The sequence below is a fragment of the Cibotium barometz genome, chromosome 18, assembly GCF_041138505.1.
Source record: "Cibotium barometz isolate CiBa-2024 chromosome 18, ASM4113850v1, whole genome shotgun sequence".
In the NCBI taxonomy this organism is placed as follows: domain Eukaryota; kingdom Viridiplantae; phylum Streptophyta; class Polypodiopsida; order Cyatheales; family Cibotiaceae; genus Cibotium; species Cibotium barometz.
The window spans coordinates 342,084-368,911 of NC_141063.1; the positions used below are offsets into that span (position 1 = coordinate 342,084).

General features: G+C 44.8%; 1 pseudogene; it reads left to right on the forward strand.

Annotated features, from left to right (window-relative positions):
* Window positions 1-408: 408 nt before the first annotated feature.
* On the forward strand, window positions 409-4,495 carry LOC147628806 (uncharacterized; annotated as a pseudogene).
* Window positions 4,496-26,828: the final 22,333 nt, after the last annotated feature.

Sequence of the window (26,828 nt, forward strand, 5' to 3'; positions counted from 1 at the left end):
TCTCAAAGTAGGAATGATTTAGCAGCAGGACGCAACAAAGTAGTAACATTTTCCAAAAATTCGTAATTTTTTATTGTAAGTGCATAACCTTTTAGCTTTGACATGCTAGATAGACTCATTTGGAATTGCATTTGAAAGCTCACTCTTTTGATATTTATATTCATCATATATGCACACTAATACTTTGCTAAACTCATCAAAGAATCAAAGCAGGATTGATGTAGGATGATGTAATCATGATTTATTTGTGTTGTGATAATATAGGTAGTATATTTTCTCCTATTTATTAGGATTTTTAATCTCAAAATTTAATTTAAAAAAGTACTTAGTGTTAGCGGCCAGCAGTAAAAAGGTCCATGACTAGTCGGCCAGCAATACAGAAGCCCACGAATGATGTGTGGGCAGTCGGCCAGCCACAGGACTGCAGATGGGACAGTCGGCCAGCCACTAAGTGCTCCTGCCAACCTCTGGCATCCCTCCACACCACTGGAAAAAATAGGGAAAAAATACGGGGAGTGAGGAAAAATGATAAAACACCTTATACAGGGCGGGCACACCCACAACAGAGGCCCTGGTGTATAAATATAGACAGGAGATGATTTCTAACATATACATCAGCTTACACCAGCATTTTGCTGCAGCTCACATCAGCGCTTTACATCAGCCTATCCTCAAGCTTGCATCTGCGTTTACATCAGGTGTACATCAGCGCTTATCATTTGAGCCTTACATTGTTTACATCAGCCTGTCCTCAGGCTTACATCTGCATTTACATCAGGCTTACCTCAGCATTTACATCTAGGCTGACATCAGCCTTACTTCAGCCCGTCTTCAGTGCTTACATCTGGGCTGACATCAGCGTTTATCTTCAGCCTTTCATCAGCCCTACATCGGGACAGCAGCCCTCTCTGCTACATTGGGATAGCAGCCCTCTCTGCTACTTCGGGACGGAGCCCTCTCTCCGTCAGGTACGCAACACCTGTGTCACCAGAGCTTGCACCACTCTGCTTCAGGTACGTAGCACCCGTGTCATCAGAGACTGCATCACCATCCTCGTCATCATCGACGTTGCCCGCTGCTACTATCACCTCGAAGTGCTTTGCCTCACATCGATGCAAGCCTCCGTCATCGACCGTGCTTCAGCTCCGACGGCCTTCTCTGCTTCTGCACTGGTCTTCTTTTTGCTCAGAGTCACCTCTCATATGAGGGCTCTTGTACATATCTGCACTCACCTTTTCATATATATTCACTCACATATTTCATGCTGTGGTTTTACTCTGATCTCTCGAATATCTGGTCCTTCTGTCCTTTTGCCCTCACACATACCAGGGGATAACGAAGGAGGTAGGTCACCTCGAAGCATCAGCTGTGGAAGCTTGAGCTTTGACGTATCCAGGCAGGCCAATAAGAGAAGACTCTGATGAAGTGTCTGCTGCCACACATAGAGCTTATGCTAATGCCAAAGCTTTGGCGAATAACAGAAGAATGTGGTTACTTCAAGGCATGGTGGTGTTACAAGGCCATTGCCTCAAGAGCATGGTGATGTTACAAGGCCATTGCTTCAAGAGCATGGTGATGTTATAAGGCCATTACTTCATGACCATGGCGATGGTACAAGGTCATTTCTTGAAAAGCATAGTGATGTTATGAGGCCATCACTACAAGAGCGTGGTGGCGTTACTTCAAGAGCATGGTATTGCTACAAGGCCGTTGCTTGAAGAGCATAGTGATGTTACAAGGCCATCACTACAAGAGCACGGTGATGCTACAAGGATGTTACTTCAAGAGCATGGTGGTGCTACATGGACGCTACTTGAAGAGCATGGTGATGTTACAATGCAATTGCTTGGAGAGCATCGTGGTGTTACACCCTTGGCAGATCTAAGGTCTGTAGTTCTAATGGAAGCTCACCGTGATGTTTTATCTGCCAAAGATGGAGCTTCTGCGGACATGAGAGATTCTGTTGTTAGTGTTGGAGCTTACCCCAACATTGAGATTGTCAAGGACTGGCACCTTTACTGCCCATATGCACCGTTTTCAGCTAACTTTTGTTTATGAGGATGGTAGGCCACAAATATCATCCTTGCTTCATTTTGGATCATCTCGAGCCACCATGTGTACAGATAAAACAATAGCGAATTACTATGACTTGGTAATGAATGGAGGGGGATCTGTGTGGGCACTGGATTGGTGCCCACAAAGGCGATTTAGAAAGGGATGTAGAAGGGAATACCTTGTTGTTGGAACCCATCCCTATGATTCACCCGCTCACAGACTTGGTGAGCCAGTTCATGGAAAAGGCCTCATAAAGTATGGACTTCTGATGTGCCCAGGCTAGTGGGTATCGTCATGATCACAAGCTATGTGGCAAAGGAAGACCAAAGTCAAGAACTGCTTGCCAAGCACACAAAATGCCCAACAACAAGAAAATAGTAGATGAGGATTCCAGAGAACTTTCTGTCCAAAATGCTGCTGAGATCTCAGAAGAAGATGCATTCAATCTGGATAAGATCCGGTCTGTCTCCTTGGTGGAAGAAACAGAACATGATTTAAGAGTTAGCACTGAAATAAAGAGACTTTCAGACCTGCATTGACTTTCTCCTCCAAAGAAGAAGAGTTTGATTTGCCCCAAATGGTCTTGGGCTTGGCACATGATGGAGGACTCACTTGGGATGCAAAATGGCAGCCTGCAGGAGATGTTTCTTCAGATCTTGACAGCAAAGACTTGTATCGGTTGGGTTATTTGGCAGTTCTGTTTGGAAATGGCTCGATGCTGGTGTTCGATGTGCCCTTGCCAAGCCTGGTAAGGGAATCAATAGCTTGTGGTAGCAGACAGTCGAACCCTAATTTTGTTGTTGTGAAGATGAATCTTATTTTCAAATGCTCAGGGCTTCCAGCGGGCCGGCAGAAAAGCATGCCCCTGACATTGGAATGGTCCTCATCACCACAGGATCTGTTATTAGTTGGGTGCCATGATGGAGTGGTTGCACTGTGGAAATTTAATCTGGAGGCGTTGTGTGTTCGAGATACTAGGCCATTAGCACGTTTTGTGGCAGACTCTGCACTTATCAGGGCAATTGCCTGTGCACCAGAAGGTAGTGAGGCTGAAAGCAGGAACATAATAGTCACAGGTGGTCATAGCGGTCGCTTACAGTTTTAGGATATCCGTGATCCATTTTATCCAATGTGGGACCTGGCTTTAAGCAAGGGAGGATGCATTCTAAGTATTGATTGGCTTTCATATCCCAAGGGCATTATTCTTTCTATGGATGATGGGTCCATCAGTCTTGACATGGCATCATGTGATACTCCAATAACGGGAAAGCCATGCACAAAAACGGTGACGCACGGCATGCATTCTATTTTCTCCTCATCTTTTGCCATCTGGACAGTCCAAGTGTCAAGATGGTCTGGTGTAGCTGTGTATGGAGGGGAAGATGGCTCAGTTATACAGTTTCAGCTCACAGAAAAGTTTTTGCAAGGGAGCCACACTTCATTTGCTGCAAATTGACAGAAAACCAAGGCACTGGTGTCCTTTCCATTATTTCTCAAAACTCTGCTGCTCCTGTGCAGTTGAAGAAATACAGAGCTGATAACAATCAAGCTCCCTTTTCCAAGGTGCTTTCCAAAACGGCTTCTAGTAGAATGACGGAAGAAGAGGCTGACGTTAAGAAGAATTCTCGCAAGCAGGCTTCAAAAAGCTTACTTCGCTCAGTGAGAGGGAAAGAGATAGATGACCAGGGACCCAAAATAGATTCTTTTACTACACCATCAAATGAAGTGAACCCCCTGGATTTGGTTCCATTTGATCTAAACAATTACGAAAACTGCAGTTCTGGATCCTTGTTGACAGGGAATGGTAATTGTAGTAGTGAAAGAGGCAAACAGAATAAGCATGGAAAGCCCTCAACAGAACATTCAGCTCAATTAAGTGGTAACACTCGAGCCGTGATAAGTCTGGGAGGAGAAGCGGATACATTCTATCTGATGAGGGCCAGCCAGCTGGAAAATTGCCGGAAAGGATGCCTCCTAAATCAGTTTCCATGCACAGGATAAGATGGAATCCAAACAAGGGGTGTGAGAGCTGGGTATGCTTTACTGGAGCAGCTGGGATTGTTAGGTGTCAGTTAATCATGCCCAGAGAACAGTACATCAAACTGGCTTCTATTTGTGCAAAGAAAGGGTTTCTAAAAGCAAGAATAATTGTTGGAATATATCTCCAGAGGGTCTACATCACCTTTTCATGCTTGTACAGGCCATTTTATGAGACCTTGCATTGGTATATTTAGCAGATATTTTTCTACCATTTTTAAAGGCATTGTATAGCATTTAGCTCTGTGGAGGGATATATAAGGGTTCTCACCCTTCCTCTCACTTTTTATCTCATTCTTGCATATTTGTTGGAGGTCATTGGCTGTTGCAACAGTCTCTTATGCTTGTAAGCACCTACGGGCTTCCCTCGTGCATTTTCAGCAATAAACATCAGTTTCAAGCATTTACAGGTCTTGTACCTGGGCCTACACCTATGTTTTCTATTGCTTTCACTTTCTTTCATGGTATCAGAGCAAAATGCTGACCTGTGAACAGAAGAGAGCTGCATTTTCTGTTTTGGAACAGAGGCTTCGATAGTTTTCTGCGTTTTCTGCAGATTTCAGCGTGGGAGGTGCCACGTTTTCTTCCAGAAGTAGAGGCTTCCTCAAGATTGCAGCGTTTTCTTCATCTGAGGCTTGGGACTGTTGCGTTTTTTTTGCTGTTGGAGACTGAAGCTCTCTTCTAGGTGCTGAGGACAGGGTTCCTGAGAGATTTGCTTTCTCTATTTCTCTCTTCCCACCCTCTCTCCCTTTCTTCTTTCCTCCTCTTGCTGTGCACAGCTTGAGAGGAGGCTATTTGCTGTTTTTTACAGCCCTCTTGCTTCAAAGGAGGTTTATTGTTAGAGGACAGGGCTCTTGGAGATCTCTTTGCTGCTGTTTCTTCTCCACACTCTTACGCACTGTAGCGGTGGTGCTTAGTAGGTTGTCAGCGGACTACGTGAGTCAGAGGAGGGTTATGTGTTAGCAGACATGGCTTCTAGAGATTTCTCTACAGTTGTTCCTTCTCCAAATTCTACCCCAGGACCTTCTAGGCCTGAATCCTACCTTCTCTCCTCTACCGAGGCACTTTGGATTCATCAGATTCTGGAGCATTTGTGCTGTGCCGACATGTCCCCGGTTACCATCTTCTCGGATTCTTAGAGTGCTATTGCTCTAGCTCAGAATCTTGTAATATGAGGACGATCCAAACATATTGAGGTGCATTATCATTTTGTACGTGACTGGATCGAGTTGGGACTTCTTCGGCTGGTCTATTGTTCTACCAGGACAATGTGGCTGATCACTGCGCCAAACCACATTTGAGAGCTACTTTGGAGGTGTTACTTCAGCGTGCTGATATTGGACCGCCCCTATGGCGCTGAAGAGGAGGTGTTGGAATATATCATCTCCACAGTATATAACATGCACATTCCTAAAAGGTGAATTTGGGCATGTTCCTGGATTCATCTAGGTATATACTTGAGATATAATTCAGCCGTATTAGCGGACATGCAGATTTCACATTGTGAAGTTTTCATCCGAGTTATGGCCAATTGATATTGTGCTAATTCTTTCTATCTTTAGTAGTGCATTTGCCCTATCAACTACTTATTTGTTGTACTAATTCTTTCTATTTGCTACTTCCCTTAGTGCCTTAGTGCTAGGCTTCATTATGGTTGAGTCTACCCTGCATCTCCGGAGGTTTAACAGAAACTCAGTACGAAGGGCTTTGTGTGAATATATGCTCTTATGTATGTGTGTGTGTGTGTGTGGAGTGTGTGTGTGAGAGCATATCTTGATCTACATCCACTATTGGGCACTATTGACGTTAGTGGGGATGTCGTAGTATCTAGTCCATACTATGCATAATGGAGTTGATAGTTATGTAGTCTTGTAGGTTGATTACTATGAGTATATAACATGCACGTTCCTAAAAGGTGAATTTGGGCATGTTCCCGGATTCATCTAGGCATATATATATATCATCTCCAGAGGGTCTACATCACCTTTTCATGCTTGTACTGGTCATTTTATGAGACCTTGCATTGGTATATTTTGATACACGTGTTGCTGGTAGAAGGAAGAGGTACAACATAGCAAATACAAGCAAGAGTTAGATGGTAAAAGGTGACACTGATGATGATAGATTAATGATGGCAAAACTAGTAGCCACCTATCCAGCTATCATTTCAATGCTCAAGGGCCGGCAAGGATGGATTTCAAGTATGCATGCCTGATTGAAAATTTCTCACTTGGTGGAGATGGAGGGCAGATGGTCAAGGTTGGGCTTGTCAGCTTCAACGATGGATGCTTCAAGGCATTTGTACAGGGATGGCTTAGATGATGTACATGGATTCTTGAAGTGTTCATGCATCAATGCAAGATGTTTGACATTCATGGGAATGTAGTGCTTCAAGATGGGGCGCGTGCATGGTTCGATGGGTTGCCTGACCATGTACAAACAAGTTGGAAGCTTCTCTCAGGGGCTATAGTAGAGGAATTTAAGCACATCGAGATCAAAAATGGGCTTTGGAGTCGGGTAGAGGAGCTCGAGCAGCATAAAGGGGTATCAGTTCTAGAATTTAGGACGCATTTTGAGGCTGTGTGGTGCCAGCTAGAAGGTATGCCTTGCTTCCGTGATAGCTCCTTTTCCTTCATGACGTTGGCATATTTTGTGAGGGCTTTAAATTGTAAGCTTTAGAGGAGAGTGGCTAAGAAACAAGTCATGAGCTATGTTAATGTAATTGCATATGCCGTAAGAAAACACGAGCAATGGACCGTAAGGAAAGTGGCAAGGAATACCTTGCAAATGTAAAGGTTTTCTCTAATTAAACATGATTAGAGATTAGTTTAAACAAGATAGAACTTAAGTTAAGATATTTAAGCGGAAAGTTGAGTGTGTTGCATTGATAGTCAAGGCCTTCTTAAATAGGGCACGAGTAAGGAGGCACATCCTAGTGTAGGGTTGTGACTCTCAGATGAATAGTTGTCTTTTAAGTGGACAATTGTCTTTTGGATAAGACATGTTCTTTCATAGTGCGACAGGTTGTGTCCTCTCAAGACCCTCCACTAATAATCAGTGATTAAGGTGTAGTTTAGAGAGATTAAGATATATTAGTCACAAATCGTGACATTCCTTCCCACATCTAGGTTTATATGAAGTAACTAGTATTGTTGAAATAACTCTTGAAGTAATTATGGGTACTGATGATGATCTTCATCACTTTGCCAAGTTGAATTTGACTCATCTAAATCTTTCCAATGTATTGAGAAGTTTGTAATAATCTTTTGTCGAGTTTCTTTTTGCCGAATATCATGGAACATTTTTTGGAATTGAAATCATGTGTTCATCTTCAATCTCGAGAACGTAAGTGGAACATTTACTATAGGTGAATCTCCTTGAATATAGGTGAGTCCTCCTGTTCTCCGAGCGAAACTTTTCAAGCGAGGAAAAAATTGAGCGGCACATTTCAAGGAACGGGCACACAAGAAGGCTAAGGCCAGTAATGAGAATACCATAGATGTGCAACACAAATTCAACACATCTAGGAATGGATTACACATGTTTTGGATAGAACTAGAAACTCTAGAAGCAAAAAATTGAAAATTAGAAGCACATGTACAATCAAATGAAGGTGTAGAGAGCTTGATTTGGCTTCTTTGGGTTTGAGGGAAGTGTTTGTAAGTTAGGGTTGACTGTCAGAGGATTGTCACCTATCAGCATCACCTATCAGCAGTCATCAGCAGTTAGATGGGCTTGTGGTTTGAAGGTGTTTCAGAGTTGGCCATTGTCAGCTAAGTGTCCAAAGGGTTGGATCCTTGTGAGGATTGAGTGTTCTGAGTGTCTTGAGGTCTCAGCAAATACAGAAGAGAGGAAATCTGCATCAGCCACATGTCACTTTAGTCAGTTCTCAGAGGACAGTCAGCTGGGAGTTAGCTGCAGTCAGCATAGTGCATGTAGTGTGTTATCTCTTTAAGTATAGAGTAGCCTGAGGTTTGGAGAAGGTTAGAGGACACGTGAGAGAAGGTTTATGTTTAAGCTGAGTCAGCAGTTAGCAGTCAGGAGTCAACAGTCAATCAGGTAGGTGTTAGCAGCTGTCAGTAGAAGGTTAGCAGGACATCAATCAGGTGTCCAGGAAGGTGGACATCAATCAGGTGTCCAGGAAGGTCCTGGAGTTGTGGATTAGATGTCAGCTGTGATAATGGAGGACAATAGAGGAGTCTAGAGGACCTGTTTTGGAATGGAGTCAGCATCAGCATTCGGAAGCAGTTTACAGTCAGTTTTGTGTCAGTTGAGAACTGTTTTGGTCAGCTGGATGTTAGCTGAGGTCAGCTGAGGCTGATAGGTGAAAGATCAAAGGTTTTGAAGGTCAGAGCTGACTTGGGAGGACAGCTGAAGGAGTTAGCTAGGACAGATAGAGAGGTTCGAGGAGCGAAGAGGAATCTACATCTTCTATCTATAGCTTTTACCATTGCTAATGCTACGGAGCCAGCCAACTTTTCATGGGTTCTTAGTCCTCCCCAATTAGCGGGTCTCACTAATAGCAGTAAGACAACGACGACGCGTACATCTTGTTTCAAGGACACGGGTTTTTAAAGCGTCGTGAGTGATCAGCTTGCCTGCAGGCTGCTACACAGTCTTACCATGAACTCTTGTTAAGCAAGAGGTACAATCTGTGGGGGCAAACAATTGTTTTTAAAAAAAGGCCCTATGGGCAGGCAACATAGGCCTTGAGTGAGGTGGCGACACAAATTCAACCCAAACTTAGACAGGTAGATAGGTGTTTGTGCCCATGTCTCAGGGCTGTTGAGACATTGATGTTTTTGTCTATTTGAAGAAGACAGAGAGTTTGATTTGTGTCAGCTGTATAACTAGATACCAAAGTCGTTTGTTTTGATGTTTCAGTTGTGTTGAAGATGTTTTATTTGAGTTTATGGATATAAAACTCCTGTAAGTGTGGGTCTGATGATTGGGAAGTTGGTGCTGAATCAATGCTGATTCAATCAGCCTTAGCTGAGAGGATTCAAGTCAGCAGGTCGTCAGCTGAGCCTCAAGTACAATCAGGTGAAGGCGTAGGGAGCTTGATTTGGCTTGTTTGGATTTGAGGGAAGTGTTTGTACGTCATGGCTGACTATCAGAGGACTGTCAGTTGTCAGCTCTGCTGTCTGTCATGGCCCTGTGAAAATGGAACAGTACAAGTGTGGGCATGGTGGTTGCAGAGTCAGAATATTTTATGATTCACATGGGGGGTGCCCGGACAGAGTTTAAGATGTGTGGACATCCCTAGGTGTGAAGGGGGGAACTAGAAACATTAAACTTTAATGTTTATTAAAGTTTGCCCCTAGGCCTTAGTGGCCCTAGGGACTTATTAAAGTTTGGGGCCCTAGGGATTATTTTGGGGAAGAGGGCCACTTTTGGAGTGTTTCTCTCTCTTCTCTCTCTCTCTCTTCCCTTTTCGGAGTCGTGGAGCAAAAGGGACACTCTAGCGTGGAAAAGCAGAAGGAAACTGAGGCGGCTGCTGTATCTGTGCTATAGCTGCTGTTTTCTGCAAGCTGTGAGCTGAAACAGGCCGTACAGAAGTCGTACAGTACTGTACGACTGCAGGTATTGCTGTGGACAGAGAAGCGCAGGGCTGTGGAACTGATACAGGCGCCTGCAAACAACTGCTGAATACAGGCTGTACAGTGCTGTACGACTGCAAGTACAGCTCTGTACTTTCTGCAGGTACACTGTACGGCCAGTTCTAGGGCAAGTACAGGTGCTGGACAGTACTGTAGCAGACGGCGTAGGCAACCAGTAGCAAAATCCAGCAGGCGGCTACTTCTGATTCTCTGCAGAAAGACCGTACCGTCAAGTACAGGCAAGTACAGTCAAGTACAATCAAGTACAGGGCTGTTTTTCAGATCTGTACTTTCAAGGACAGCAAAAGAGTGAACATCAGGAGGAGGGTATAAGCAAGTACAAGCACATGTGTGAAGCAGGGTTGTGGATACAAGTGCCTGCAAGTACAGATTGGTGCTGTTGCTTCCTCCAGTACTGTTTCACGAGCTGAACTTGGTAAGCCTTGTTTCTCTTCATCTATCTCTCTTTCTACTGCTTGATGTCTGTTGCAGATATGAGTTATCTGGCCCCTTGTGAGAGGAGGGGTATGGCAGATTGACAAGGGTTGAGACAGAGTTTAGACAGCACATGTATGTTTGAGCTGAGATGATGTATCATGCACTTGAGTTATGCCAGATGTATGCCCATGGCTGGCCTGCTTAGTGATCTTGGCTGGTCAGAGGGAGGCACAGTGTGTTATTTGGAGACACAGATCTGTGTGCATAGATCCTCTGTGCTAAGAAGGATTTGTGGGCCGTCAGATTGGACTTACAGGTGTAAACTCTTGGCTGATCTTTGTGTTGTACTCAGCCATTCATTTTATTATAATTGAATAAAGAAATACCGCAAGGGGCGCCAAGCTTTGGGGCCAACAGGTGTCGCTGTGTTTTCAGATTTAGGCACTCTAGCTCCAATCTGTGTTCTTTTCACATCTAGACTACAAGTGGACAGGTGATTGCTAATCTACCGCACTCTGGTTTTCTATCAGAGGCCGGTTTCAAGGTTCCGTTGCCGGGACCAATCATCAACTTTCTGAAGGGGGTGAGCTCGTGGTTGCTTTGAAGAAAGCCATCGCTGAAAATTCAGCAATCATGTCTGATACAGAGGAAGAGTACTTCTATCATGAAGAAGAAGAGCAAGAGACTTCTCCTGAGAGAGATGTATCTGAGGATATTTTTGCAGGAGAACAGGCTGCAGATGTTGAGCCTTATGAGGATGTAACACAGCCAGAAGATGTGCATGGTAAAGAGGATGATGATGCTCGGTTCAAAGATCGCTTGGCTAGTGTTATGGATACTTTTATGCAGCTCACACAGAGCGAGAGATTTGCTGAATTTTTGAGATCTCGCACAGAGCCCCAGAAAAAGAAGAAGAAGGTTCGTTCGAAGAAACCATCCCACAGGAACCATCTTTTGGCCAGTTTCCAAATATGCAGCATGCTTATGGAGCAAACTCTCAGAGTTCCTTCTATGGACAGCCACCTATTCCTCAGCAGAATATGCATCCAGGTTATTTTGGTGGTGGCTCGGTGTTCCAATCCATGACTGGGGGTTACCCTCAGGGAGGCATGGGTATGTATGGGCCTTTTGGAGCCAATTTTCAGCCTGGCATGCAAGGGAATATGTATGGTGGTATGCAGTCCGGTATGGCTGGAAATATGTTTGCAGGCATGCAACCTAGGATGCAAGGCAATATGTTTGGTGGCATGCAGCCAGGTATGCATAGTGGAATGTATGGAAACATGGCTGGAATGTATGGTATGCCTGGCATGGGAATGGGAAATGTTGACCCAATGATGGGTATGAATGTTGGGGGCAGCAATCTTACGAAACCACTTCCATATGATAATCTAACGCCTATGGGAAAGGCGAAGGATTACAAGGAAGGGGGAGCTGCAGTGAAGTTTGACACTTTCAGTGGGGCCAAGGATAAATTGAAGGCACTTACCTTTTTACAGCAGTTTGATGCTGCTTTTTCTGGTGGGAATTATACAGAGTCCTCAAAGGTGAGGAAAGCTGCCACTTTTCTCAAGGGCAATGCTTTGCAGTGGTGGTCTACTCTTCTTTTGCAGGGCATAGCACCCACCACATGGGTCCAATTCAAACAGGTTTTCTCTTCCATATGGCTCACATCTACATTTGAGGTGGATGTTATGACCGCATGGCACAAGCTGGATGCTTCAAAGTGTGATAGTTTGGAGAATTATAACAAGAAGTTTTGGGAAGCTCTACTCCCAGTGACTTCTTATCGTGCCGTGCCATTATCTGAGCAGGTAGAGAAGTATTGTTGTGGGCTGCCCAAGGAGGTACGAGATTATTGTATAAAGACAAGAGTAACGAACATGTCAGAGATGATTGAAAATGCTATGACAGCTAATGCGTTACTCACAGGTGGTTCATCTGGGTTTAAAGGCAGTAAGAAATTGGGCAAGAAAGCTGAAAAATTTGGGCATGCTTCTCGTGATACTAAAGGGTCTTCAGAGACAAAGTATAAGAAGTTGCCAATGCCCAAGAGAACTTCTGAGGAAAGACAGGCTTTGAGAGATGCTCAAAAGTGTTTTTACTGTACTGAAGAGGGGCATATGTCATTCAATTGTCCCAAAAGAACGTCCAAAAAGGACCCTGACAATAAAGGAGAGCCCAAGCCAAAGAAACCAAAGCCTTCTGCAGGCTTAGTTCCTGATCTTGTGGGGGAGCAGCTAGGTGGTGAAGCTACAGAGTTGTGCAGGGCATGGGGCAAAGTGAGAGATCAGAATGCTTTGATCTTCTTTGACACAGGTGCTAGAGCCAACTTCATTTCACCAAATCTGGCTGGCCGATTGGGGATTCGCGCAGAGGAGATGGGGCCGTTACATGAGGCAAATATGGCTTGTCCAGGGTATGCAGAACCCGTTACTCCTATTATTGGGAAGCTTCGGCTTCATTTGCAGGGTTATGTGGACAGTGAGGAGTTCTTCATCATGCCTTTGGATGGCTGTGATGTTTTGTTGGGGATGCCATGGTGCCACAGGGTACATGCGGTGGTGGATACTTACAATAGAAAAATTACTCTGACTCATAGAGGGAAAGAGCATGTATTGGATGTAAAACTCAAAGGGGAATCTGTTCCTATTGTATCCGCTTCGGCGATTTCATCAGTAATGAAAAAGCATCTTTCCGCGTACTTGATTTATGTAAAGGATGCACAGGATGATGAGTCTAAGTCTAATTTGTCAATGTTAGATAAGGACAGGGCTGATTTCTTAAGTGGGTTTCAAGACTGTTTTTCCGAGTCATTGCTAGGAGAATTACCTCCTGAGAGGCCAGAAGATCATGCCATAGATCTGATTCCTGGTAGTACTCCACCGAATAGACCGCCGTACCGTGTTAGTGCAGCCCAACAGAAAGAGATTATGAGTCAGGTGCAGGAGCTTTTGAATAAGGGGTTGATTCAGCCTAGCTCATCACCCTTTTGCTCACCTGTGCTCTTGGTGCAGAAGAAGGATGGTTCTTGGCGCATGTGTATAGATTACAGGGCGCTGAATAAGAATACCATCAAGAATCGATTCCCCATACCGAGGATCGATGACATCTTGGACCGCTTACAGGGCTCCACAGTCTTTAGTCGTATTGACTTGAAAAGCGGGTATCATCAGATACGCATTAGACCCGAGGATGTGCATAAGACAGCATTCCGAACCACATTTGGGTTGTATGAGTTCTTGGTTATGCCCTTTGGCTTGACAAATGCGCCTGCCACATTTAACAGAATGATGGACAGGATTTTCAGGCCTCATAGAGAGTTTGTGGGCACATTCTTTGATGATATGATTGTGCATTCACGAACTGAGGAAGAGCATAGAAGGCATTTGGCCATTGTGTTTGCAGAACTCAGAAACCATAGGTTGGTTGTTAATGGCAAGAAGAGTGAGTTCTTTTTGCAAGAGATACATTTCTTGGGACATATTGTGTGTGGTCATGGAGTCCGTATGGATCCAGCAAAGGTGGAAGCAATACTTAATTGGCCAGCTTTGAGGACCGCGCATGATGTACGCAGCTTTCTAGGATTGTGTTCCTATTACAGGCGTTACATACGGCACTTTGCTGAAATTGCTTCGCCTCTTCATGCTTTGACGAAGAAAGCAACTCTGTTTAGATGGGCTGATCGGGAAATTACAGCATTCAAAAAGCTCAAAGAAAAGCTTACTTCAGACCCAGTATTGGTGTTACCGGACCTCCGAAAGGCGTTTGTTGTCCAGTGTGATACATGTGGAAGTAGCATTGGTGCAGTTCTCATGCAAGAGGGACATGTGATAGCTTATGAGAGTAGAGTTTTGCAAGATGCTGAGAAGCATTTACAGGTGTATGAGAAAGAGATGTTGGCTGTAATTCACGCTCTTTCTACATGGAAACACTACTTGCTTGGGGCTGATTTCACTGTGCAGACAGATCATCAGACCTTGCGATATTTCCTCACGCAGACTAAGCTTTCAGAGAAGCATATGCGTTGGGCAAACTTTTTGTCAATGTTTCACTTCCAGATTGTGCATGTGGAAGGCAAAAAGAATGTAGTGGCAGATGCTTTGTCACGCAAGCCACAGGTCTCTGCAGTTTCACTTGCTTATCATCATGAGCTTGATGAAATGAAAGAGCAGTATGCCCATGATGAGGACTTTGAAAGGTTGTATGATCAGATGTCTGAGGGTCAGCGGCATGAGCATTACACTCTCAGAGATGGGTTTTTATTGATGCATGGCAGACTGTGTGTTACCAGGCCATTGCGACTCAAGGTTATGATTGAAAGTCATGCTCCACCGTATGCAGGTCATAGAGGTATTGACGCCACGGTCAAAGCAGTGGAGACTTTCTTTTATTGGCCAACCTTGAGAAGAGATGTTGATGCCTTTGTGAGGCAATGCATTGTATGTCAGAAGGTAAAGTTTGACCGTCAGAAGACACCAGGGTTATTACAGCCTTTACCTATTCCGGATAGACCTTGGGAGAGCATTGCCATGGATTTTGTATTTGATCTTCCACGGACACAAACGGGAAATGATGGCATCTGGACTATCATATGCAGGTTCAGTAAGCAGGCTCATTTCATTCCCGTGCGGAAGACAATTAAAGTGGATCATATGGTGAAGTTGTTCATGGCGAACATCTTCAAGTATCATGGCTTGCCTACGTCTATCATTAGTGACCGTGATCCACGGATGACGAGTTTGTTTTGGAGAGGGTTGTTTGACAACATGGGTACAACTCTCAAGTTTTCATCGTCATTTCATCCACAGACAGATGGTCAGTCAGAAGAGGCTAACTCTACAGTGTTGGATCTTCTAAAATGTTATGTGTCAGAGCACAAGCAACAATGGGAAACGTATCTTCCTTTGGTGGAGTTTGCATATAACAACACTGTACATAGCTCGACAGGCAAGGCGCCTTTTGAGATTGTAGGAGGGAAGAAGGTACCACCCATTTTGCATACAAAGGATAAGATCTTTGAGGCTGATCAGTATGTGGAGAGTTTGGATGAAGCTTATCGGAGAGTTAAGTTGGCCCTCCAGAAAACTCAGCAGAAGCAAAAGAAAGCCGCAAACCGTCACAGACGTGATTTACAGTTTGCATTGGGTGATTGGGTTCTTTTGCGCTTTGAAAAGGCTAGACTCAAGAAGATGAAGGGTAAAGAGCGCTTATTCCCTAAGTTGAGCATGCGTTATTATGGGCCTTTTCAGGTTTTGGAAAAGATTGGTGAGGTAACCTATCGATTGAAGTTACCAGATCACTGGAGGATTCACAATGCTTTTCACGTGAGTCTTCTTAGACCTTTCCGTGGGGATGTGCCTGAGGATGTATCAGATGAGGCTCAGCCGGAACTTGAGGTTCTGATTCCAGAGCAGATACTGGCACATAAAGAAAGGAAGGTACGAGGTAAAGTTTCCCGTCGCTATCTTGTGAAGTTCAAGAACTATTCACCGATGGATGCGAAGTGGATGGAGGAAGGTGACTTAACAGATTCACCTCAGGTTTTGCAGCTTTATCTCGATGCCTTTGAGTTAGAGCCGACTCTTATTGTGGCTCATTCAAGTTCAGCAGAGCATGGGTCTGGAGCATTACCTGATGCTCAAGAGGGGGGTAGCACCTCCACTCCCTTGGTACAGACAGGCTCAGATGACATCTAGAGGTCGCTTGGTGCAGTTTTTATCTCACCCGAAGGTACTGAGGCTGACAGTACATCTGTTTATGGGACTTCTATGATATATGTGTACTAGTCACATGGAGATTTTTGTAGATATGTATGGTTCACAGTGGTATACAACTTGGACTATTACTATGCCATTGGTTTGCAGTGAATATTGATACATGTATATGGCTTAGAGAGATTGGGACGCTGATCTTGCCATATTGTATATTTCACTTTGGATATTTTGATGCATCACCAGAATGCAATCGAGGACGCTTGCCATTTTTCAAGAGGGGGGTATGTCATGGCCCTGTGAAAATGGAACAGTACAAGTGTGGGCATGGTGGTTGCAGAGTCAGAATATTTTATGATTTACATGGGGGGTGCCTGGACAGAGTTTAAGATGTGTGGACATCCCTAGGTGTGAAGGGGGGAACTAGAAACTAATGTTTATTAAAGTTTGCCCCTAGGCCTTAGTGGCCCTAGGGACTTATTAAAGTTTGGGACCCTAGGGATTATTTTGGGGAAGAGGGCCACTTTTGGAGTGTTTCTCTCTCTTCTCTCTCTCTCTCTCTTCCCTTTTGGGAGTCGTGGAGCAAAAGGGACACTCTAGCGTGGAAAAGCAGAAGGAAACTGAGGCGGCTGCTGTATCTGTGCTGTAGCTGCTGTTTTCTGCAAGCTGTGAGCTGAAACAGGCCGTACAGAAGCCGTACAGTACTGTACGACTGCAGGTATTGCTGTGGACAGAGAAGCGCAGGGCTGTGGAACTGATACAGCGCCTGCAACTGCTGAATACAGGCTGTACAGTGCTGTACGACTGCAAGTACAGCTCTGTACTTTCTGCAGGTACACTGTACGGCCAGTTCTAGGGCAAGTACAGGTGCTGGACAGTACTGTAGCAGACGGCGCAGGCAACCAGTAGCAAAATCCAGCAGGCGGCTACTTCTGATTCTCTGCAGAAAGACCGTACCGTCAAGTACAGGCAAGTACAGTCAAGTACAATCAAGTACAGGGCTGTTTTTCAGATCTGTACTTTCAAGGACAGCAAAAGAGTGAACATCAGGAGGAGGGTATAAGCAAGTACAAGCACATGTGTGAAGCAAGGTTGTGGATACAAGTGCCTGCAAGTACAGATTGGTGCTGTTGCTTCCTCCAGTACTGTTTCACGAGCTGAACTTGGTAAGCCTTGTTTCTCTTCATCTATCTCTCTTTCTACTGCTTGATGTCTGTTGCAGATATGAGTTATCTGGCCCCTTGTGAGAGGAGGGGTATGGCAGATTGACAAGGGTTGAGACAGAGTTTGGACAGCACATGTATGTTTGAGCTGAGATGATGTATCATGCACTTGAGTTATGCCAGATGTATGCCCATGGCTGGCCTGCTTAGTGATCTTGGCTGATCAGAGGGAGGCACAGTGTGTTATTTGGAGACACAGATCTGTGTGCATAGATCCTCTGTGCTAAGAAGGATTTGTGGGCCGTCAGATTGGACTTACAGGTGTAAACTCTTGGCTGATCTTTGTGTTGTACTCAGCCATTCATTTTATTATAATTGAATAAAGAAATACCGCAAGGGGCGCCAAGCTTTGGGGTCAACAGGTGTCGCTGTGTTTTCAGATTTGGGGACTCTAGCTCCAATCTGTGTTCTTTTCACATCTAGACTACAAGTGGACAGGTGATTGCTAATCTACCGCACTCTAGTTTTCTATCAGAGGCTGGTTTCACTGTCAGTAGTTAGTAGTCAGACGGGCTTGTGGTTTGAAGGTGTTTCAGAGTCTGCTGCTGTTAGAGCTAATTGACCAAAGGGTTGGATCTTTGTGAGGATTGGGGGTTCTGAGTGTCTTGAGGTCTCATTAGATGTAGAAGAGAGGAAACCTACATCAGCTGGTGGGTCAGTTTAGTCAACTTTGAAAGGATAGTTAGATTGGAGTTATCTGGGAGTCAGCTGTTAGCCAGTAGAGTGCCTGTAGTGTGTTATCTCTATAAGTATAGAGTAGCCTAAGGGTTGGAGAAGGTCAGAGGACACATGAGAGAAGGTTTCTGTTTCAGCTGAGTCACCAGTCAGCTGTCAATTAGGTGTCAGTACTCAACGTTCAGCAGGTTGATTCAACAGTCTGTTAGGTAGGTGTCAGCAGAAGATTGATTCAGCAGTCTGTTAGGTAGGTGTCAGCAGAAGATTGATTCAGCAGTCTGTCAGTTAGAAGTCAGTAGAAGGTCAGGTAGGTGTCAGCAGAGCATTAGTCAGGTGTCTAGGAAGGTCTTGGAGTAGTGTATTAGATGTCAGCTGATGGTGGAGGACAATAGAAGAGTCTAGAGGGCCTGTTTTGGACTGGAGTCAGCATCAGCAGTTTATAGTGTGTTGTCACATGCATACCCAATTGGTGTACAGGTGGCATGTGTGTGAAAATGGCATTTTATCCAGCCCTATAAAGGGGATCTTACTAAATTTATTAGATTTTATTCACCTTTTTTGTGTCTTTTGCTGCTGGCCGACTGCCCTTTCACTGGACCGACCAGCAGTCCCACATACTATATATAGTTTTGCCTCATCATTCCACATCTAGTACCACTTCATAGACACATCAGGTACCATGTGATCTATTGTTGTTGCTGCTGTTGGTGCCTGCACTGCATCTGCCTCATCATCCTTGCATGTCAGCTCCTGCACATTAGTGTTTCACATTATCTCACAGGACATCAGCCCTCTTTGCTACAGTAGAGCATACCATCATTTTATCTTAGCTCATGGGAAAACAACCCTATCTGCTACGTTCAACACTTCAGCGTTTTTATCTTCAGTTCATGGGACAACAGCCCTCTCTACTACATAGTACAACACCTCAACGTTTTATCATAAGTACATATCTTGGGACAACAGCCCACTCTCTACTACAATACTTTATCGTTTTTCTTCTACAGCTTACCTTGGGACAACAGCCCACTCTCTGCTCCTCACCTCCACTCAGGTATTGCAGCACCCTTATCACTAGAGCTTCCACTACTCAGGTATTGCAGCACCCTTGTAACCAGAGCTTGCACCACTAGCACCCTTGTCACTAGAGCTTGCACCACCACTCGGGACAGTAGCCCTCTGTGCTCTTCATCACCCCACAGGTACCACAACACCCTTGTCACCAAAGCTTGCATCACTTCACTTTTAGTTGCCCACTACTACCTCGAAGTGCCTTTGCATCCACCGACACGAGCCTTTGACACCGACCTCCTCACGGAGTGCCTTTGCCTCACATCGACGCGAGCCTTCGACTTTGGTTCAGTTCCAACATCATCTTTGCTTTTGCACTGGTCTTCTACTCAGAGTCACCTCACATGAGAGGGCCTATTGTAAATATTTTCACTCACCCATTTCATGCTGTGTTGTTTTGCTCTGATCTCTCGTACATCTGGTTCTTTTTTCCTTTTTCCCTCACAACATGGCGTTCATGAGCATTTAGCATTCTTCGCATTAAGCAAGCATTAAGCATGGCATTCAAGCATTGGGCCAACATTGTGGGCAGTCTACAGGAGTATTGAGTAGCTGATAGGGTACTACAACCAACCGATTGGCATATTATGCAATCGTGGGATTTATCTGGGCCTTCTTCTCAATAAAGTAGTCATGGAGATAATTTGCAGGCCGACAACAGTAGGCACATCCCGACCAACAATAAATTCACATATAAAAGGCATTGCACATCATTCAGTCCAGTATCTCTCATCGTTTGGAGGTCTTCAGCCCAAGACCCTAAGAAGGTGTGGAGTTCAACATTCAGTAGTACAACAGTCCAACATTCAAAGTCAACATCATCATTAGCATAGATCTCTTTTAGATCTCACTTATAACCATTGCATTTAATATAGTTGCATTACATTGCATTGAAACCATTTTATATCTCAAGTGTTTCTAAGTGGAGTTTAGTTAAGGCTAAGGTTGTTTTACTATGATCAATCTCTCGCCATATGTCACATTGGTATCAGATTCAGCTTTTGAGCCTGGCCATTACTCAATGCATAACGGTTGGTTGTTCTATAAGAACCGTCTCTGTGTTATTCGAGGAGAAAAGCGAGCAGCTCTTCTCCATGATGCCCATGACTCCTTAGTTGGAGGTCATAGAGGTATCAACAGTACCCTCAAGAAATTGGAGTACTTAGCTGACAGGGTAATACTACCGCCCGACTAGCATATTATGCAGTTGTGGGATTTATCTAGCAATCGACTGCTCAATAAAGTAGTCGTGGAGATAATCTGTAGACCGATAGCAGTAGGCACAGCTCGACCAGCAATAAATTCACATATAAAAGGCATTGCACATCATTTAGTCCAGGATCTCTCATTGTTTGGAGATCTTCAGCCCAAGACCCAAAGAAGGTGTGGAGTTCAATATTCAGCATCAGTTGCAATGGGTCTAATTCCTCTTAGCCCCAGGGGTTTTCAAGCATGCTCTACAAGCTGGTGAAGTCAGAATTTGATTTGACCAAGTCTACAGTGAGATCCAAGCTCTTCATCAAATCTGCAGGTGACTTTGGTAAAACAGAGATTAAGCATTCAATGTTTGGTCAAATCTTGTGTTTCTTGGCTTAATCCTCTACTAGACTAATTGCTATTGATGGCCTTGAAAGCATTTGAGCTCATTTGAACTCTAAGGCCTCAGATCTGGGCGCCCCGTATACTCTGTTTTTTGCACACAAAACAGAGGATTAATTTGTTAATCAGTGTTAATCACTATATTTTGGTGTAATTGAGGGTTCAAATTAACCATTAGGTATGTGATACAGATCCCTATAACTTCGAATTGCAATTCGGAGATGGTTTGATACTCCAACCATTCCATACAAATTGGTTACCCTTGATTTAATGTAATTTTTGGTGATTTTATGCTGATAAATCTGTTGTAATCATCTCCTAAACACCAGATTGAGTTGTAAAAGGGTAGACACTGCCCTTGAATCTTGAAATTGGATCAGGAGGTAAGACCCCCTTCACATTATCATAAGTACAGCACAAGAAATAGCCAAATTTAATGGGGAGCAGTTTTACACATGGCAGACAAAAACCATGTATCTGCTCATGAGAAAAAATCTGTGGGGGCTAGTTGAGGGAAGAGATGAATATCTAGAGGTGAGAGGGAAAAATGTGTGGAAGAGCAGGAATGAAAAAGCATTGGGACTTATCGCACTCAGTTTAAATGATGAAATCATTCATCACATCACAGGGATACAATGGGCAAAAGATGCATGGGATAAACTCAATAAATTATTTGGAACACAAGCTAAAAATTCAAAGATAAATCTGCTAATGCAATTCTACAAATACAAATTGGATATGAAGGAAAGTGAACCTTTAATCACACACTTAAGCAGATATAAAAGCATTAAGCAACAACTGGCAGCTATTGGCAAAAAGATAGAAGATGATGAGGCACTAGCAGTGCTTCTGAAGAGTGTGGACAAAAGGTGAATATGAAAATATTGTAGCAACACTAAAGAACGTACCTGAATTGAAGCTACACGAGATAGAAGGAGCTCTGCTAGAGCAAGAGAGCAGAGGCAAAGAGAAGAAATGGCTCGACTCAACAGCAGGAGAAGAAAAAGCATTCTTCACCCGAGGAGGATTCTCTCGAGGACGAGGACGAGGAAGAGGCAGAGTAGGAGGAAGGACCTTCACTTGCCACAACTGTGGAAAGCCAGGACACATGGCAAGAGACTGCTACAACAAACCCAGTAGAGAAGGAACGACATCGGCAAACTTCATGAAGGCTCCTAAGGAAGTGGATTCGGATCATCTTTTCTGAGAGAAAGAGAGAGAGAGAAACCCCACAACCCAATGTAACCTGCCCCAACAGAGTAAAACCACCTCTGAGAGCCACTGATGATGTAGGCCATGTGGTAGATATATGTGTGAGCACTTTAGTCAAGGTCGCAGTGTTACGACCCTGTGTTTTTCTCTGGACAAGATGCAGATGTGCACGGGGACATGGTGGACAGTGTGAATGGCATCAGGTAGGAGTGAAGATGGAAGCCCATGTGTGGATAACCCCATGTGTGAAAGGGGGCCAAAGAGACATTAATTAAAAAGGTTTTATAACCTTTGGCGGCCATAAAATTAATGTTTTAAAGGTTTCAAAACCTTAAGAGGCCACTAAGCAATATTTAGAGGTTACACCACTTTTGGAGCCACACGACTTTCTTCTCCCTCTCTCTAGCTTTTTGGGAGTAGGCGTGCATATGGGCTGCGTGGAGAAGAGCAAGTCGGCTGCTGCAGGTTTTCTGGCTACTGGTCCTGGAACAGGCCGTACAGCACTGTACGGACAGCAGGTACAGTGTACGACTGCTGCAGGTACAGGCTGCGCAGATCAGGCTGCTACAGGTACAGGCAGCGCAGGCAGGTCAGGTGGCTGCAGTTGCACTTTTAGGCGGCGCAGGCAGGTGTACGACTGCATGCATATGTGTACGGACAGGTACAGCTGGTACAGGCGGCTGCTGTACGACAGCTGATACAGGAGACAGCTACACACGATTTGGTACGGGTGGTTGCTGGTGTCGACCTGTTCGGATAGGTGGTTGCAGGCGTGTGCTTTTTGGTGGACGCCGTGCTTTTGCAGAAAAGTAGACAGAGGCTGGTTTCTCTGGACATAAAGGTGAACAAGGGCTGGTTTTCCATGAACATAGACATCATGTCGATGGCGTTCAACTGATGGAACTTTCAGCTTCTATTTGCTTTGGATTCAGGACTGTTTTGGGACAGTTTATGTGCTGTTTTTGTTTGGTTGCAAATTCAGCTATGTGCTTGGGTTTTTGGCTACAAGTACAGGTCACTTGAATATGTTTCTTGGCATGGGAGAGATGCAAGCTCGCATGGCTGCGTGCTCATGGAGCAGATTGTTTTCTTTCTACTAGAAAGGAACAGTGGGACCTACAGTATGGGAATCTCTATGTTGCAAGATGTTTCATGAGGGAACAGGTAACTAGATGTATGGGATACAGGACAGAAGTTTCAAAGGGAAACAGGCCTAAGGGTTTCATGTGGAAACAGGTCGTAGGTTTTCTCGAGGGAACTTGTTTTTGGGTTGCTCTAGGAGACATGTCACATGCAGGCAGAAGGTACAGGAGTGGACACATGTATGGTACAGCCTTGCTACTGATTAGACAAGGGACAAGGAATCCATGACAGAGATGGATAGTACCCTTGGATGGTAGAGAGGGTTTGTACAGGTGTGTCAATTGTATGGTATGCTGTGCTGTGATGCGAGTTCTCTTTTGAGAGACAGTTTGGGAGTCTGTGTTGTGATGCAGAAGCACTGGATGTGTCAGGGTGTGATGTTGTTCATAGTGTGAGAGGCTATGGATGGATGTGGCAGCCTTGATCATGGGAGAAAGCTTCTGTATGCAAACTCTATGTGAAGGGTCTTTTGATATGAACAATGGCTGGACTTGTTTGTGGATGCCGTGTGGACAAGAAGTCAGATGCAGGTTCTTTGCAGGCTTCAGGAGTTCTACTGGGACGGCTGAGTTCCCAGCCTTATATTGTAATCAAAGCTCTTTTAATCAATTAAAGAAATACCGCAAGGGGCGCCACTGCGATTTGGGGCCAATCGGTGTCCGTGTACTATTTGCAGGAGCACTCTAGCTCCCCCTGTTTGTTTTCCTTTTTCTAGGTCCTCAAAGGTGTTGAAGTGTTTTATGTGCGAGTGTTTGTTCCACCGCCCTTTGGTTTCTGAAGGCCGGTTTACAAGGTTCCGTTGCCGGGATACATCGTCGACTTTCTCAAGTGGGCGAGTCCGTGGTTGCTTTGGTCGGGACAATCGCCAACTTTCCTAAGGAGGCGAGCTCGTGGTTGTCTCATGAGAGTCACATCAAAAGCTTCAACATGAGGAAAGTGAAAAGGAAGTGCAGGACAAAGTGCAGGATTGTGTCTTTGCCTATATGAGGTAAAGAGCAAGAGTAGAAGATGAAGTTCAGGAGAAAAGACACCAAGGACAAGAAGTAGTCGGCCAGGAACAAGAAGCAGTTGAAGTGTTATGGTGCAGGAGATGCGTTGAAGGCTATGGCTTTCGACAGTTTGTCACCAGTGGTATCTTCATAGAGGCTTCATGGGTTCGGAAGACAGTTTCCTTCTATGTTTAGCAGTGGTGATCTACTATGCTTCATCGAAGACTTGTGCTTATCACTTGGGTGGAGTGCAAGCAGGTTTTGGGTGCCTGAGGATGTATCAAATGAGGCTCAGATGGAAGTGGAGGAACTTGACGAGGTTCTTATTCCTGAGCTTATACTGGCACATAAAGGAAAGAAAGGTACAAGGTAAAGTTTCCCGTTGCTATCCTGTGAAGTTCAAGAGCTGTTCACTGATGGATGCGAAGTGGATGGAGGAGGTTCACTGATGGATGCGAAGTGGATGGAGGAGGGTGACTTAGCAGATTCACCTCAGGAGTTGCAGCTTTATCTTGATGCCTATGAGTTGGAGTCGACTCTTGTTACGGCTCATTCAGGTTCAGCAGAGCATAGGTCTGGAGCATTGCCTGATGCTCAAGAGGGGGGTAGCACCTCCGCTCCCTTGTTGTTACAGACAAGCTCATTTGTTATCTAGGAGTCGCTTGGTGACATCTTTGTATTCACCCGAAGGTACTGAGGCTGACAGTACATCTGCTTATGGGACTTCTATGATCTTGTGTTCTAGACACATGAGATGGTGGTTGAGTATGGTTCACAGTCGCGCGCACCTGGAACTCTAACTGCAACTATGGATAACTCTATGGAGGACATAAGTCTTGCGAGCAGTCCTAGAGTTGGTTTGGTTCATGGAAATATGGATCGAACTCTATTTGTGCATGTATGCATACACTTTTTGAGGTAGAAGTATTTTTGTATTCTGGTGCCATTGGATCCTGGTACCATTGAGAATACATTGGGAAATACTCTGCATTGTGTCATGTGCTGCATGTATGTTGGTATGATACATCAAGTGCTTTATTATGTTCATGGATGCACCATTGGGTGTAACTCCTGCGGGATGGTCATGAGACATATGTGGGAAAGTACTTGGTAGATGTAGTGTTTGGATGCATTGAGTGCTTTCATATGCTCATGTTTTACCATCAGTCGCGTGGGTCCTGCGGGATGCCCATGGGCGTAAGGCTTGCGAGCAGCCCTTAGACTGTTCTTTTAGAGGAGGTAGAGCAACTTGAGGAGCATATTGTTTGCGAATGCATATGTGTGTCATGCATATGTGTGCCATATGTAGAATGATGCATGGTTTTGTTTTTGGCTAACACAGTTAACGTGTTTCCATTTGGTTTTAGACTTTTGCTGTAGGTTCTGAAGGAACAAGCAAGAGGATAGTGTGGCTTATTGTGCAGGATGATTGTTCTATCATCCAGATGCATTGGAAGGCCATTGTTTTTGCCATATGGGGTGTCTTTGCTCATGAGATGCTTTACTGTGCCATTGAGTGCAATCGAGGACGCTTGCCATTTTTCAAGAGGGGGGTATGTTACGACCCTGTGTTTTTCTCTGGACAAGATGCAGATGTGCACGGGGACATGGTGGACAGTGTGAATGGCATCAGGTAGGAGTGAAGATGGAAGCCCATGTGTGGATAACCCCATGTGTGAAAGGGGGCCAAAGAGACATTAATTAAAAAGGTTTTATAACCTTTGGTGGCCATAAAATTAATGTTTTAAAGGTTTCAAAACCTTAAGAGGCCACTAAGCAATATTTAGAGGTTACACCACTTTTGGAGCCACACGACTTTCTTCTCCCTCTCTCTAGCTTTTTGGGAGTAGGCGTGCATATGGGCTGCGTGGAGAAGAGCAAGTCGGCTGCTGCAGGTTTTCTGGCTACTGGTCCTGGAACAGGCCGTACAGCACTGTACGGACAGCAGGTACAGTGTACGACTGCTGCAGGTACAGGCTGCGCAGATCAGGCTGCTACAGGTACAGGCAGCGCAGGCAGGTCAGGTGGCTGCAGTTGCACTTTTAGGCGGCGCAGGCAGGTGTACGACTGCATGCATATGTGTACGGACAGGTACAGCTGGTACAGGCGGCTGCTGTACGACAGCTGATACAGGAGACAGCTACACACGATTTGGTACGGGTGGTTGCTGGTGTCGACCTGTTCGGATAGGTGGTTGCAGGCGTGTGCTTTTTGGTGGACGCCGTGCTTTTGCAGAAAAGTAGACAGAGGCTGGTTTCTCTGGACATAAAGGTGAACAAGGGCTGGTTTTCCATGAACATAGACATCATGTCGATGGCGTTCAACTGATGGAACTTTCAGCTTCTATTTGCTTTGGATTCAGGACTGTTTTGGGACAGTTTATGTGCTGTTTTTGTTTGGTTGCAAATTCAGCTATGTGCTTGGGTTTTTGGCTACAAGTACAGGTCACTTGAATATGTTTCTTGGCATGGGAGAGATGCAAGCTCGCATGGCTGCGTGCTCATGGAGCAGATTGTTTTCTTTCTACTAGAAAGGAACAGTGGGACCTACAGTATGGGAATCTCTATGTTGCAAGATGTTTCATGAGGGAACAGGTAACTAGATGTATGGGATACAGGACAGAAGTTTCAAAGGGAAACAGGCCTAAGGGTTTCATGTGGAAACAGGTCGTAGGTTTTCTCGAGGGAACTTGTTTTTGGGTTGCTCTAGGAGACAGGTCACATGCAGGCAGAAGGTACAGGAGTGGACACATGTATGGTACAGCCTTGCTACTGATTAGACAAGGGACAGGGAATCCATGACAGAGATGGATAGTACCCTTGGATGGTAGAGAGGGTTTGTACAGGTGTGTCAATTGTATGGTATGCTGTGCTGTGATGCGAGTTCTCTTTTGAGAGACAGTTTGGGAGTCTGTGTTGTGATGCAGAAGCACTGGATGTGTCAGGGTGTGATGCTGTTCATAGTGTGAGAGGCTATGGATGGATGTGGCAGCCTTGATCATGGGAGAAAGCTTCTGTATGCAGACTCTATGTGAAGGGTCTTTTGATATGAACAATGGCTGGACTTGTTTGT